Source organism: Herpailurus yagouaroundi, unplaced genomic scaffold (assembly GCF_014898765.1).
Source record: "Herpailurus yagouaroundi ecotype Mexico unplaced genomic scaffold, PumYag 28, whole genome shotgun sequence".
Classification (NCBI taxonomy): Eukaryota; Metazoa; Chordata; class Mammalia; order Carnivora; family Felidae; genus Herpailurus; species Herpailurus yagouaroundi.
The window spans coordinates 117,521,916-117,537,923 of NW_024412376.1; the positions used below are offsets into that span (position 1 = coordinate 117,521,916).

At 36.3% G+C, this 16,008-nt stretch overlaps 1 long non-coding RNA gene across 1 annotated transcript in view; it reads right to left on the reverse strand.

Moving 5' to 3' along the window:
* Positions 1 to 15,756, reverse strand: part of LOC121035008 (uncharacterized) — a 277,049-nt gene extending 261,293 nt beyond the window's left edge. The window contains exons 1-2 of the long non-coding RNA XR_005792722.1: positions 15,683 to 15,756; positions 14,229 to 14,282 (exon numbers count right to left, since the gene is read on the reverse strand). This is a non-coding gene — a long non-coding RNA (uncharacterized LOC121035008). The remainder of the gene's footprint in view (positions 1 to 14,228; positions 14,283 to 15,682) is intronic.
* Between the last annotated feature and the right edge of the window lie 252 nt (positions 15,757 to 16,008).

Sequence of the window (16,008 nt, forward strand, 5' to 3'; positions counted from 1 at the left end):
GAGTCTGTTCATAGCTCTCTTCCTGGTCCAGGTTCTCCTTTCCAAGGTAAATTTAGGAAGTTGTGGGGGGAAGCAGAGAGCTTTTCCCGTATCTGCTGTGTTTTAATTAGTTTTAACTCAAAATAATGTTTATGCCAAAGTTCTATATTTTGGGGCATCTCGTCCAGCACTTCTTCACAGGCTAATACATAGTAGGCATTCTGTAGATAATACAGCTATTATTTTAATTGTTTTTAATATTATCATCATTATTATTATAAATATAAGTCTTCCTGGAGTTCACACTCCAGCATAGTTAATATTGTACCTGTAGGTAAGTTTCTCCTTAAACTCCAGCAAATGGAAGGTCAAATGTGACATAATCATGTGTGAATTTTAAACAAGCAACTGTTAGTCTTTTTTCTCTTGTCAAATAGTAACATTTTCTTCCTATTCTTCCGGTACTGCCAGTGGAAACTTTTTTTTTTTCTGTCCCTGAAATCTAAGCCCTTCAGCAAGCCTTAAAATTTCTATTACGTCAAAGGATTTACCCATCTAGAAAGTACTCCTTCTCTATTGGTCTAGGAAGAGACCAAGATTCTTCTTTTAGCATCTAAAAGAATACTAACATATTATCATTTATAAAATATTATCATATTTTATTTTCTGGTTCTTCTGGCACAGAAGAAATATTCATTGTCTATATGCTTGCTTGTTTTCATTTGAAACAAACAAGAAACCAAAATTCATAAAACTTCTATGGAAATAAAGGCCTCCCAAATGAGAACTAGAAAGGCTATTTATTCAGAGCTTAGTATAAAGCAAGGGTGTCAGCCACCATCACTCGCATCTGGCAGAGACTCCAAAGCAGGCAAGAGAATAAAGAGCTTCGTAGTGGGAAGAAAGAGGAAGGCTCTGATTAGAGGTTGTTGGCAGGAATAAGTTGGAGGTGGGCTAACTAGAAGTGGAGCATAGTTGGGTTTCCTAGTTGGTCTAAGTTGGAAGTTGGGGCAAAATCAGCAAAACTGTCACTTATCAATCAGTCATGATCATCTGAGGCTGACTGATAAAGAGATCGTGGGTTGGCTTTCTGGACTGGCTGCTACAAAGTTTGTAGATTAGAATTTTATTTTGATATACAGTCGGATCGATTTCCTTTTGCATTTTCAGTCTCTCCCTTTCTGACATAAATAAAGGACCCCTCATGCATTACATTTTTGAAAACATTTGTATACAGACTTCTATACAAAATATACAAATGTGTGTATTGAGTTAAGTTTTCTTGTAAGTTTTTTGGGGGAGGAATCTCAATTTTGTTACTTTCAGTTGGAGATATTTTAAGGGCATTTTTAAAAGCCCAGATGGAAATTCTTTATAGACCACCATGGCTAACAAAAGTATGATAGCCTACCATCAGTGTTTCTCATTCATTGATTATAGCCCTGAGAGAAGAGCAGTCTCCCTGTGAAATTGCTTTTTTACCGAAAATAATTAAATCTGATAAATAGAATAATTTATTAACTCTACAAGGTCTTCAAAGGCAATTTTGTTAGAGGAATAAATTATTGCTATCTTTAAGAAGAGGTCACAACCGGGGCACCTGGGTGGCGCAGTCGGTTAAGCGTCCGACTTCAGCCAGGTCACGATCTCGCGGTCCGTGAGTTCGAGCCCCGCGTCGGGCTCTGGGCTGATGGCTCAGAGCCTGGAGCCTGTTTCCGATTCTGTGTCTCCCTCTCTCTCTGCCCCTCCCCCGTTCATGCTCTGTCTCTCTCTGTCCCAAAAATATATAAACGTTGAAAAAAAAATTAAAAAAAAAAAGAAGAGGTCACAACCAATCATAAAGTATGTACAAATATAATTTCACAAAAAAGGAGTGATTATGCAATCTCACACACGAATTACTCTGGGTAAACAGAGTTTTAGAATGAGGGAGCATATTACCCTTAAGAACTTGGGCAGGGGGGAAAAGCAACTTCTGAATAAGAAAATTATAAAATAAAAGTTTTACAGCATTAAATTCTTTCATTTAAAGATGACTTTCCTTTAAAAATAACCAAATGCTTTACATAAATTAAAGAAAATTATATCCTTCATTCAGTCATTCACTTTTTTTTTTTAAACAAACACTATTAAATACATGGAAATCTAGGGGCGCCTGGGTGGCGCAGTCGGTTAAGCGTCCGACTTCAGCCAGGTCACGATCTCGCGGTCCGGGAGTTCGAGCCCCGCATCAGGCTCTGGGCTGATGGCTCGGAGCCTGGAGCCTGCTTCCAATTCTGTGTCTCCCTCTCTCTCTGCCCCTCCCCCGTTCATGCTCTGTCTCTCTCTGTCCCAAAAATAAATAAACGTTGAAAAAAAAATTTAAAAAAATACATGGAAATCTACACCGAGGATATGAGTTCAAATATGGCATTCTGGCAACTTCTTCCTGCATTGTGTTTTTATTTTATTTATTTATTTATTTATTTATTTTTTATTTTTTTTTTTTTTGAGACAGAGAGAGACACAGCATGAGCGGGGGAGGGTTAGAGAGAGAGGGAGACACAGAATCCAAAGCATACTCCAGGCTCTGAGCTGTCAGCACAGAGCCCGACACGGGGCTCGAACTCACAGACGGTGAGATCGTGACCTGAGCCTCTCGGAAGCTCAAACGACTGAGCCACCCAGTCGCCCCCGCATTGTGCTTTTAAAAGTTGAACCAATATTTAAAAATCAGTACATTTCATATACAAATCTAGATCTCTGTCTTCCTGACTTGAGAAACTGGGACTTGCATTTACGCAGGCCAGACAATCAGCTGGAACAGAGAAAGGGCTGCCTCCTTTAGACAGGGTATGTAATCTTCATACAGTTTTGACCATTTCCCAAAGAACCCCTACCTCTCTCAATTATCTTTTATCAGAGCCCTGCTGTCATTTTTATCTGTACAGATGTATGTCTTTATATCAGTGCCTCTATAAAAATTGAAAAGCAAAAGCCAGACCAATAAAGTATCACATTTTTTTTTAATGTTTGTTTATTTTTGTTTTTTTTGTTTTTTTTGTTTTTTTTTTATATATATGAAATTTATTGTCAAATTGGTTTCCATACAACACCCAGTGCTCATCCCAAATGGTGCCCTCCTCCATACCCATCACCCACCCTCTCCTCCCTCCCACCCCCCATCAACCCTCAGTTTGCTCTCAAAAGTATCACATTTTAAGACAAAGGGAAAACATATTTACTTGTAGAAACAAGGTTATTTTCACAATTAAATATGCAAACAATCTCTGTAACAAAAAAGACACAACCCTGTCTGCTTCAAGGGTTTATATTATCAACCTGGCCCCTGCAAACTTTTGCACTAGAAGCTCCAGGTATACAAAGCCAGGTGCTATGTTAGTTCCTAGGAATACAATTGTTAGCAATATCAAAGGGGCCTTGACCTCATAGAGCTTATAATCTAGTAGGGAGAAAACCATCAGGAATTTTAGTAAAGTTAAACAGGCAATTACAATAGACCTCCTTTCTTAACCATTAGAAACATTGGAAACTTCAAGGAGCTCCCCTTTTGTAAATCACTAGGAAAGCACAAAGACCCAGGAAAACAGATATTTGGCTTCACCCTCATTTTGGACTCTGAGATCTGAGTCCTTACGGATCTGATGCCGTGTTACCCCATGTGTCTTTTTGTGCCAGTAAATACCAGTTTCCATACTGTTGTCTACAGACTCTTACCTACCACATTGTTTGTCTTTGTCCTTTGCCCATTTCAACCATCTAGTATGCGATCTGCAAATTCCCCTATAGCTGCCATGTTTTCTCTGAATGTTCTCATAACTGGCTGTCCATTCATTAAAACCTGGCTCCCTCTTGTGGAAGTCCTTCCACTGAATTATTCTTAAGAGAAAGTTTTTTTTTGTTTTGTTTTGTTTTGTTTTTTATTTCTCAGTCCATAAACCTCACCACCAAGAGGTGACATAGATATCCTCCTTCCTCCTTTATGCCACAGTCAGATATTTAATCCCTCACCTTCTTCTGAAGGAATTAATGCTATCTAAAGCAGGTGTCATCTTCCTGTGCCATCATCTTGTATCTTGATACCATCTAAGGAGCTGCCTTTATTATTTATTGACTTTACCCTGACACATGGCATCATCATCATTGTCACCAGCATGAGTCGGTAAATGGGAATTGGTCACGTGAAGAAACAAGTGCCTCAGAGAGTAAAAGATGGATTTCAAAGCCCAGAAAAGAGAAGACTGCAACCGGAAGAAGGAAAAACATCTCCTTATTAAAAGAGGAAAAGAAAGAAAACAGGAATATAGAACCAGGTAAATAGTCTGTCTAGTTTATTTTGTATTACATTTTGTTATTTTTACATAATCCATTCATTCTGTACATATTTGAGGCAACTGAGACGAGAGTGTAATTGCATCTATCTCCCACTAACAGGTTAGCAAGGCAGTGAGTCTCCAGGGAAAGATGACATAATTGTGTGTTTATGCAGATAGAGCTTTAGAAGGTGTAACAGAGCTCTTTCAGTCCCAGAGTGCACAGCCACAGCAGAATAATACGCATGCAATACAAAATGGGGCAAAAAATAAAAACCATTTCATGGAATTTCCAGGCAGATTGGGGCTTAATTAGACTCAAAAATTTCCCCAAACACGACACTGTGGGAGCAACAACAAAATTATTTCCCTTGGTCTCAGCGTGGCTATTGAAGAAGAGAGATTTGCTGAACTCAATGGACCAGATGAGAACAGGAATAATGTAGTAAGAATTAGTATAGAATGACCTCTGAGAACTCAGCAAGACAATCAGGGACTCCATAGAAGTCAGTGGGAACAGAGCAGTTAGAACTAGTTGTCCATCATACCCTCAATGTTTTGGGACTACGTCAGACCCATGGAAACTTTCTAGTACCTAGAAAAGGAAAGGGGAGAATGTGAAATAATTTGGATTACAAATTTTGACACTCTAATGAAATAGGGCTCAAAATACAAAATATAGTCTTAGAAACATAAATGTCTATTTATTATACATCTGAATGAAGTTCCCACCTGTGACGAGCAAATAAAAATAACTAAAGGTTCTTACAAGATGAGTTTTAAACTCATGTCAGAGGAATAAGCTCTTATTATAATAGGACATTTTGTGAAGTAGTGCATTGAAAATATCAATGATCTATTTTGGGGCAAAAAAGAGAAAGCCCAGATAGAAAAAAAATACATCCTTATTTTCATTAGTTGGTTGAAAGGCTGAAATCAACCAAAATATTACCTTGGACTTGTATGAATGAATATGTAACATTTTGGTGATTTTGTTGTTTTGTTTCCCCACATATAAAAAATCTATAAAGACAGATTTTATTGTAAAGAATTTTTCAAATATTTATATATTTTCAACTGGGAAAAACAGAGATATATATGTATATGGGCTCAAAACTCTAACAGATAAAATGCAAGAGTAGGAGTTCACACTGTGCCCATTCTGTATCCTACACTCAGCAACAAGACATCATTAACTGAATGAGATTCCTCAGATTAAAATTATTTCATTCTTGTTTTCTCAATATCTTCTATTGGGTAGTAAAGTGATAAATTAAAATAATAATTTAAATACTTTTTTAGGCATATTTATAATGGAATTTGAAGTGATGGACATAAATCCTTACTTGGCACGTAGAATGCAATAGCCAAAATTTATTTGCTGCTTTTCTTCAAAGAGAAAAAAATGATGTTCTAGTAAAGGGTAAACATGAGAATAAGGTAAAAGGATTCATTGTTTACCTGACAGGTTGCCCACAAATTCAGATTATTTAGGAAATATCTTTCAAGGCTAAGCATTTACATTCAACAACTGTAAGCTAATTGTGAATTGTTATAATGTGCTTGACAATATCCATATAATAGAAATTAAGTTTAAAAATCTGAAAAAGAGAATCGATCATTGGTAACATTATAAGTAGTTTTTTTTTTTTACCTTTCATTGCATATAACAAAAACTGTAGTATCAGTGGTTAAAAAAACTGTATGAGTTATCTTTCTTCACCAAACGTGTCTAGTCTAGTGAAAAAAGAGTGAGTCAGTGAACCTTTCACTGACATAAGACACAATTAACTAAGTTTCCTAGTAATGGGATTCATTTATTGAAAATTTTAACATTGGATGGCACCCTCTCTTTATAAACATCATCCCACAACTTTTCTAGAAGAATTCCTCTGCCATGGCTCATTAAGCTGGAGAATTTTGGTTCACATTTATATCTATATGTTTATATACCTAAATTTTTTTTTTCATGAAAGGAAATTGCCCAGACAAGGAATGTTTCTTCATTCAAACTAGATTTTTAATAACTATTTATTTTAGCCATTTAGGAAAAGAGAAATGAAAGAATCTCACATGGTATGTAATACAAAGTATCATTTCCTATGATAAAATACTGATATTTTATAGAGTTGGATGTGAAATTTTCATGAAATTTTAGAAAGGGGGCAATGGGACACCAAACAGTCCACTAGATGTCCCTGGTTTATTATCCATGTCATTAGAAATACTTCTGCAAAAACTTTGAGAAACATAACAATGACTACAATTCTTTGGTTACCATTTTCACATCCTTTCCGTAATTCAATAACTTTGCCCAATTTTGCCCATTAGTAAACATACCTCCTTGAGCCCTTACTCCTCATTACTATCCCCTCACTCTGAAATTAGGGGCCCATGTCTTGGTCCCAGATCCAAGTGAAAAGTGCCAGGCACTGGCAGCTGGGTTACCTGCTAATTCATAAAGTCCTTAGTGGGCCCTTAGCAAAAACCAGCAGAAAATATCTATGTCTCTTTTTCCCTTTGCTTCCAGTAACCTGGATTTCAAAAATGTCAATTGGCAGTGTTAACAATAACGTCTATCAGCAGTGAAACAATAATAGCTTGGGGTCAGTCGTAATATACAAATCACTGATAAAATGGAGAAAATATAAACATGATCATAATGATAAAGGACATAGAGAAATAAAAGGACAGGACTCTGAGAATGGCTTTTAACTTTCCAGTGAAGGGATAAGGATATTATTTCTTCTGCAAGAAGCTTGGAAACAAATAATTTGGAATGTGCCTTTATCTTGCTTCTCAGACTTGTGCTTCCATAAAAGGATAATATTTGGATTATTAGGCTAGCTTTTGTAAAATCCAAAGATTTTACTAAGAACTTTTACAGACTTAACAATTCCCTTGGCATGGGAAACCAGCAGGGCTGTCAAGTACAGAGGTAGCTGTCTCCTTCTATGGCTATGGCAGAACCTGGTATTTCAAACTGCTTTGCATTCGTCCCCATAGCATTTTGTAAAGCCTGTTTATGAAAGAGAGCGGTACAGGATTTCCTGCAGATTTCAGTCTCATTGATTTATTAACTGATTTCTATACAATGGTTAATACATTCACCACTAGTAAGGACACAGAGAAGAATTACCATCCTATACATTGTCAGTAAAGTCATTTTCATTATGAAAGTAATCATCTTTGGGGCGCCTGGGTGGCGCAGTCGGTTAAGCGTCCGACTTCAGCCAGGTCACCATCTCGCGGTCCGTGAGTTCGAGCCCCGCGTCGGGCTCTGGGCTGATGGCTCGGAGCCTGGAGCCTGTTTCCGATTCTGTGTCTCCCTCTCTCTCTGCCCCTCCCCCGTTCATGCTCTGTCTCTCTCTGTCGCAAAAATAAATAAACGTTGAAAAAAATTTTTTTTAAAAAAGAAAGTAATCATCTTTTATTAAAGTCTACACAGATTCATTGTCTCTTAGTTGTAGATAGTGAACGCACAGTTTAAAGCAGTGTCTGGAATACTCTCCTAGGGTGTAGACTGTTGAAATCAGGGAAAGGATCAAAGCAAGTTCAATATTATAAGGTTGATTTTTAAAATAGGTTTCATTGATGCACAGCTGAAGGAAGATTATCAGATCTTGCAACAATATGATCAAAATATTCATTATAAGTTGCTTCTAATAAATTGCACATTTAAAAAATGCATTAGGCCTAAAGAGGGAACATATCAAACTGTGATTTTAACTTAACTGTCTTGGCTGATACTACAAATATGATAATATATTACTAAAGGAAAATACTACCTAAAATCAATTTTAAATCACTTTATTGATATTGTGTACTTCACTCCTAACCACGGGAAAAATAATGCTGCTAGAAAATGTTCATATAATAATGTTGTTCTAACTTTCTGCCATTTAAGCAAATAACAGTGGCCTCAGTTTTTTACAGTTAAAATTGTATTTTTGTGTGAAAAAAATATATTCTTTAAAAATACTTTCATTATATAGAATTTTCCAATGGTCTACATTTGAAACCTCTTATGCTGAAAAATTTTTCCCCAGATTAATATGTCTGGAAATTAGACATCCACACAGAGACATTTATCTTTCTGTTTCTTGATTTACCTTAACGTATTATTAACATTATCTTATTTTTTCCTTCTGTTATATAAAGGAAGGAGATATGTAAACTATATTTGCATTTCCCAATTCAGCATTCTAAAACAGTTGCCTGCCAAATTCTAAAAAGGTAATAATGTTCAATTCCTAAATCACCATGAACCATTATGATCTACAACTCTGTCCATTTTCTTAATGTGGCCACTATGACATCATGATCCTTTTAAAGGCAACACTGTGGTTCACATCATCATGGTTTGCCTTGAACCATACAGAGTTCTTTTCTTACTAATGTGACATTTTAATAGTTTTAATTTTTGTGATTTATTTTATCATGAGTTCTTTGTTATATATTTTAGGTATTTAGATACTTGAAAAAAACATTCCTTCTGTAAGAACATAAGAACTATATATTTTTTTCCAAATGGCATTACAGTTTATGGGTATCTATTTTCCTTTTCCTTCCTTCTCTATTTCTACTCTCTCTTTTTCCTTCTTTCTTTCTTTCTTTCTTTCTTTCTTTCTTTCTTTCTTTCTTTCTTTCCCTCCTTCCTTCCTTCTCTCTCTCTCTTTCTCTTTATCTCTCTCTCCCTCTGCCTTCCTGCCTGCCTTCTTTCCTGACAAAAATCTTCAGAGAAGCCACAAATAATTGCATCACATATTATTTCACTGTATTAATGACATTGTGTGAAAATACTATTTATATTTTCTATAAAGTTCTTTAAGTAAATGGCTCTTTATGTGTAAGTACAATATGCATGAATACTAATAGTTATACTTAATTTTACCCACTCTATTAGTCAGAGATTCACCAGAGAAATAGAACCAATAACATATATACCTTTTTATCTCTATCTATCCATCCATCTATCTTAAGAGATTTATTATAACAAATTGGTTCCCACAATTGTGGAGCTAAGTCCCACAATCTGTTATTGGCAAGCTGGAGATGCAGGGAAGCTGGTGGTATAGTTCTAGTCCAAGTCAGAAGGCCTGAGAACCAGGAGAACAAAAAGTGAAAATTCTAGTCCAGGACTGAAGAACTGAGATGCAAGAAAGTTGATGATAAAAGTCCCAGTCCAAGGACAGGAAAAGACTGATGTTCCAATCCAATGGTCAAGCAAAGAGCAAATTCTCATTTCCTCTGCTTTTTGTTATTGTTGTTGTTATTCTATTCATGCCCTCAATGGGTTGGATGATCCCCACCCACATTGGGGATCAGTGTGGGGATTTTACTCAGTCTACTGATTTGAATGCTAATCTCATCCAGAAATAGCCTCACAGACACACAAAGAAATAATGTATAATCTGGACATCCTGTGTTCCAATCAGGTTGACACATAAAATTAACTATTGCATCCACATACTTTTGTTCTATTTGACTCTTTTTTCCCTTTGCCAGCATTGGTAAAATGTATTTACTTTATAAACTATGTCAAAATGTACTCTTCTTAATTATTTTCTCCCCAAACTGTGACATGTATCTCAATGCCTTGCATTACACTTTTTATGTTTTAATATTAGAATTCAATAATCAGGTATATTAGGAATCCAAAGGTAATGCAAAGTATATTATTAAAATTATGATAAGTTATATACTTGGTATAGCAAATAAGTTTATTTTATATTATAAAACTTAGCTATAATCTTAAGAGATGAATTATATTCATTCGTAGATTCATTCATGTATCATATGTTCCCAAGTGTCCTAAGTCCCACATGATGAACCTGTAATGCCAATATTGAGCATGCATTTCCTAATAAAATTAGGGTTAACAAAGACATAAACATTAAAAAATAATAACCTGTGCTCACACTAATTAATATTGAAACTCTACTTCCTCCTAAGATAATTTCCTTTTTCAAAAGTAGGATATGTAATATATCAATTATTCATTGAATTTTCACCACAAATCACACGCTCCTTGGCTTACTAAAATTGGATAAAAGTGGACTTTGGTCTATTTCTCCATTTTAAGATTTTTTGCTGTTTGAGGATAAACCACTACACTGACTTTTTTTGGCATGCGATATAAAAAAAGTTACTCTGGTAAGACAACAGTTATCTATTAGAATTAACTTCTAATAATCTATTTCTTTAGAAATACTTAATGTAAATGATATTTGCAACCACTGTGACTTTACTTTTAATATAGTAAAATTATTTGATTGTTCTATGACATTAAAGTGCTCAATTCTCTATAGGGTTTAATTAACTATATATCATACACATATATGGATATGCATCTCACAAAAACATGTCATTTTATAGAAAATATAACCAAAATACATTAAACTAGAACTAAGATGTTATTTCTTTCCTACTAATTAAAAATTGCTAAAGGCTTTGCCATGTTTGTGCAGCAAAGATTTTTATAAATTAAAAGAAAACTTAGACAAGATATATATCTGTTGCCTTCATTTTACTGGATAAAAAATGACAGAATAGTTAATGCTTGGGCTTTGCTTCCAGTAGGAAGATATAAACAAAATAATAATGATTCAGCAGTATGAGTGATTCATATTCAGCCTAAAATACAAGTAGCAAGTTAATGCTTCATATTCAAGGGTATTTCAGGTGTTTGCCCTTGGTTCCAAAAAGAAGACTTTTACTATGACCAGAAAGAAGAGATGGGCATAGAAAAACAAAGATAACTAAGAATATAGGATAAAAAATCTAAACTATTTAATTCTGTCACAGAGTAAGAACTTCATGTCCCTTTCAAAGTCCTTCTACCTGGACTAAGAATCAAACTGGCTTGAGATTAAGAGAAGGAAATAAAATTTAATGGTGTACATATGGGGTATCCATACAGACATGAAAACTACAAAGACGGGCAAAATGAGGTATATACACCATCCCAAACTAAGGGAGGGTGGTTTGGGACTTAGAAGGGAAAGAATACAATAGTCAGGAAGATAAAACAATTAAGTGTTTATCAAGTAAATGTTTGCTGGGCCACTCAGAAACAATGAGATGTAGAGGACTTTGATCAAATAGGCCTTGTTGGTTCCTCCCTGTGTACCATGTCTGTTTTATAGGATAATGTAGTTATCTATGATGGAAGCTCTCTTCCTAGAGCAGTTCCTCTATCTAAATCCTTTTTTAGGGAGTTGAGGGGGAGTAAAAGAGCTTTTTCTGAATATGCTGTATTTTTATGCTTTTTAACTCAAAATCGTCACTATGCCTAAGTGGCCTATCTTTGGGTAGCCTGTCCTTAGTCCTTAGAATGGCAGCGACACTCCCACAGATTAACATATTTGGCAAAATTGACACTCCCCAAACTGAATGAGGCACGCAGCTTTACATGGCATATTAGACAGGGTAGACACAAGAAGCCCTACTAGAAAGAACCATGCGGAAATGCATCAAGAGTTAGATAATTGCCTACAGGAAGCAACTGACCACATCAATTTAGAATGACTGGTCATAACTGAAAGGTATTCAGCAAAAACATGGAAAGTCTTGACCAAGCCAGAATAACATTTATTTTCCTTCATTTATAAAAAATTGTAAGTTGATTGGGGTGATTGGGTGGCTCAGTCCGTTAAGCGTCTGACTTGATTTTGGCTCAAGTCGTGATCTCACAGTTTCATGGGTTTGAGCCCCACGTCAGGCTGTTTGCTAACAGACTGGCTTCTGCTTGAGATTCTCTCTCTCTCTCCTTCTCTCTCTGCCTCTCCCCCACTTGCACTCTCTCTCTCTCAAAATAAATAGATTTTAAATGACTGAATATTTTGCTTAGCATAATACTCTAGTTCGATCCACATCATTGCAAGTGGCAAGACTTCATTCTTTTTTTATGGCTGAGTATACACACACACACACACACACACACACACACACACCATCTTCTTTATCCATTCATCGGTCAATGGACACTTGGCCTGTTTCCCTAATTTGGCTATTTTAGATAATGTTTCTATGAGCATTACAAATATTCAGTATAGAGATTTTTGATTTACCACAGGGTTACATTCTATAAATCCCAAATTCAAATCATAATTTGAAACTATATTAAGTTGAAAATGCTTTTAATACAACTAAACTACCAAATGTGATAGCTCAGCTTAGCCTAACTTAAATGTGCTCAGGGGGTGCCTGGGTGGCTCAGTTGGTTAAGTGTCTACTCTTGATTTTGGCCTAGGTCATGATCTCATGATTCGTGGGATCGAGCTCCATGCTGTCAGCATATAGAGCCTGGTTGGGAATCTCTCTCTCCCTTTCTCTCTCTGCCCCTCCCCTCCTCATGCTCTCTCTGTCTCTCAAATAAACAAACTTTAAAAAATGCTCAAAACACTTACATTATTAGTGAATAGTTGGGCAAAATCGTCTAATACAAAGCCTATTTATCATATGTTGAATATCTCATGAACATATTAAATACTGTACTGAAAGTGATAAACAGAATTGTATGGACGAATAATGAAGCTAACATCAATCTTGTAAGTTCAGATGAGAGAATGAATACTATACGTTATATTGCCCCCGGGCATGGCTGGACCAACCAAGGAACCTGCAGGAACCAGACAAAACAGCACCAGCACCTGCTGGCATGACCTCCTGGGCCTCCAATCAACAGTGCTCACCTTCTCAGGAGACCTCTGCTAACATGACCTCCTGGGCCTCCATTCAATAGCATCTACCTTCTCGGGACATACCTGCCCCCAATTCTGTCCACAGAAATACTCACTTGCAAGCCATCAGGGAATTTAGGACTTTAGAGCATTAGTTCCCCATCCCCATGGGTGGTGCTACACACCAAAACATAGCTTGTCTTTCTTCATTGCAAAATTTCGTTGCCACTTTTTACTGGCTTGCGATGCATCAGGGGGACAAACTCTCATTTGGTTCAGTTACAAGAATGGTTGTTAAGTATATTGGTTGTTCACCCCCACGATCATGTGGCTGGCTGGGAGTTGCAGCTTGCTGCCCCTGCACAGCATCATAAGAGAGTATTGTACCACATATTGCTAGTCCAGGAAAAAACCAAAATTTCAAATTCATAGCATAGTGCCTATTTAATGTGGATTGCTTTCATACCATTATAAAACCAAAAAATCAGGGCGCCTGGGTGGCGCAGTCGGTTAAGCGTCCGACTTCAGCCAGCTCACGATCTCGCGCTCCGTGAGTTCGAGCCCTGCGTCGGGCTCTGGGCTGATGGCTCAGAGCCTGGAGCCTGTTTCCAATTCTGTGTCTCCCTCTCTCTCTGCCCCTCCCCCGTTCATGCTCTGTCTCTCTCTGTCCCAAAAATAAATAAATGTTGAAAAAAAAATTTTTTTAAACCAAAAAATCATAAGCGGAAACATCGTAAGCTGTGAACCCTCTGTGTGGACAATGAGGTGAAATTTATTATGAGTTTTTAAGTCAAGTGAAAAAGGAAGTAAGTGGCATCACTTACAAAATCCTGTCACCACAAGGTTCATGTCTGTTTGGCTCCCTTACAGTGCCTGTTTAAAGAATATGATTGATTTTCTTTAAAAAAAAAAAAACAAAAAAAAAACACTGTGCAAATAATAAGTAAAAGAGGAAATGTGTACAGATACTGATAACAAAAATGTGTAATTATACTCAAGCCTAATTATTTCTGTCTCTGCCTCCCCCAAAGTAATGGTATTCTTTTTCTTTCTTCCTACTTAGTCTCTCCAAATTGATCCTACTAGTGACACCACATTACACAAAACTGTCTGTGGAAAGGAGAAAAAGTTTAAGAAATCTGCCTTCTATGGTTGTGAATTAGCTACTTTTAAGTAACTATTGGCAAAGTCACCAAATAAAAACTGACCAAATAAATTGTGTTATGTGATATAAAGCAAGTGATTCACTTACAGTTCTCTGCCCATAATACATGATGGCTTAGTAATCAGTGTTCCTGATGCCTTCCTGAAAGGAAATAATATTGTATCAAGAAAAAGACCTGATGCCTATCTAGCATTTAATGAGGCTAATTAAATGCTCTTTTCTTCTCCCAAATAAGTTTTTTTTCCCTTACTGAAGGAAAGAAAATCAAGCCTCGTGTTTATCTCTGATAATCAACTTCTTATAGAAATTCTCATTTGCAATAAGCCTCCACTCAGGCAAAGTGAAGTTAACATCGTTTAATAACTTTTGCTCTCCTTTCCTGACAAAAAGACTAAGGGGCAGAATTTGCTACCCAAAATATGCCTTTTTGGGATAAGGATTTTTTAGGCTGATTATTTTTGAGAAGTAGCAAACATGGGAGAAGCTCTGAAAACAAGTAGAGGTTATCCTTTTATAAGAGATATTCCTATGTATCAGGGAAATCGCCATTTGTAAGGGTGTCCTCTGCACCAAGATGAGAAAGATGACTCTAAATCGCTCAAAACTCTTTTTTTTTATTAATTTTTTTTTCAACGTTTATTTATTTTTGGGACAGAGAGAGACAGAGCATGAACGGGGAGGGGCAGAGAGAGGGAGACACAGAATCGGAAACAGGCTCCAGGCTCTGAGCCATTAGCCCAGAGCCTGACGCGGGACACGAACTCCCGTACCGCGAGATCGTGACCTGGCTGAAGTCGGACGCCCAACCGACTGCGCCACCCAGGCGCCCCTCAAAACTCTTTATCAATGGAGAAGGCGAAGACTTATATCTGCTAACAACCTTACCCTTATTTGCTGTGCCTTTCCCCAGTAACCCACTGTAATCAGCCTTTTCCTTCCCCCAAACATGTTTTGTCTTTAGCGGAAGACGTTATTTAAGGCAGTTGTTTACGCCATTTCAGGAAACTACTGTTTTCCCGGTTATCTCCAATGTATACAAAAAGTATAGATGTTATTAATCTTCTGTTTGTTTTTCTCCTGTTAATCTTTTGTTACAAAGTGATGTCTCAACCAAGAACCTAGAAGGATTGAGGGAAACTTATTTTTCTCCCGCACAGGATACACAAAAGCTGAGTTTGGACCTCCTGTAGTTTTATGAAAAGCATTCTCTTTCTGTACAATTAAAGAAGTCGTTGAAATGTAAAACTATCATGGAATTTTTATTATTCTACTATTGTGGCCATTATTAAACTTATTAAATAAAAAATATTTAGAAATAGGAAATAATTACTAAATTAGAAAACCGTGGGAATCAGGTTTATAAAAAATCTAGGAAGAAATTTCAGAAAAGATTTGAGGATTTATGTTTGAATTTATTACAGATAAAGGTAGGGAAAATTAAAATAGAAAAATACATTATAAAGTCATGAAGCTTGACAGTGATATTTCACAGGCATTGCATATCTCCACAACAAAAGGGCCACCAAATTGATTTGAAGTACCTTGAAGACATAAATAGCACCTTCAGTGAGATGATCTGAATTGTGGAAGACCAGAGGTACAAAAAAGATGATCCGAAAAGAATAAACACTATGTAAATAAACAGACACATTATTTGGGGTTCTAGAGAAAAAATAAATTTAGAATGTTACATCAAAACTATCATCTATTATGTACTATTTACCATACTAAACCTTAGTGATAAATTGTGGGCCAAAAAAGAAAGAAAGCTCACTATTTATTGTCCAGTGAGAAGAGAAAGCAAAAAGTCACAGAAATAGTCATGCTTAGAAACTAATACTGTCTATGAAGTAAAGGACACTGATTC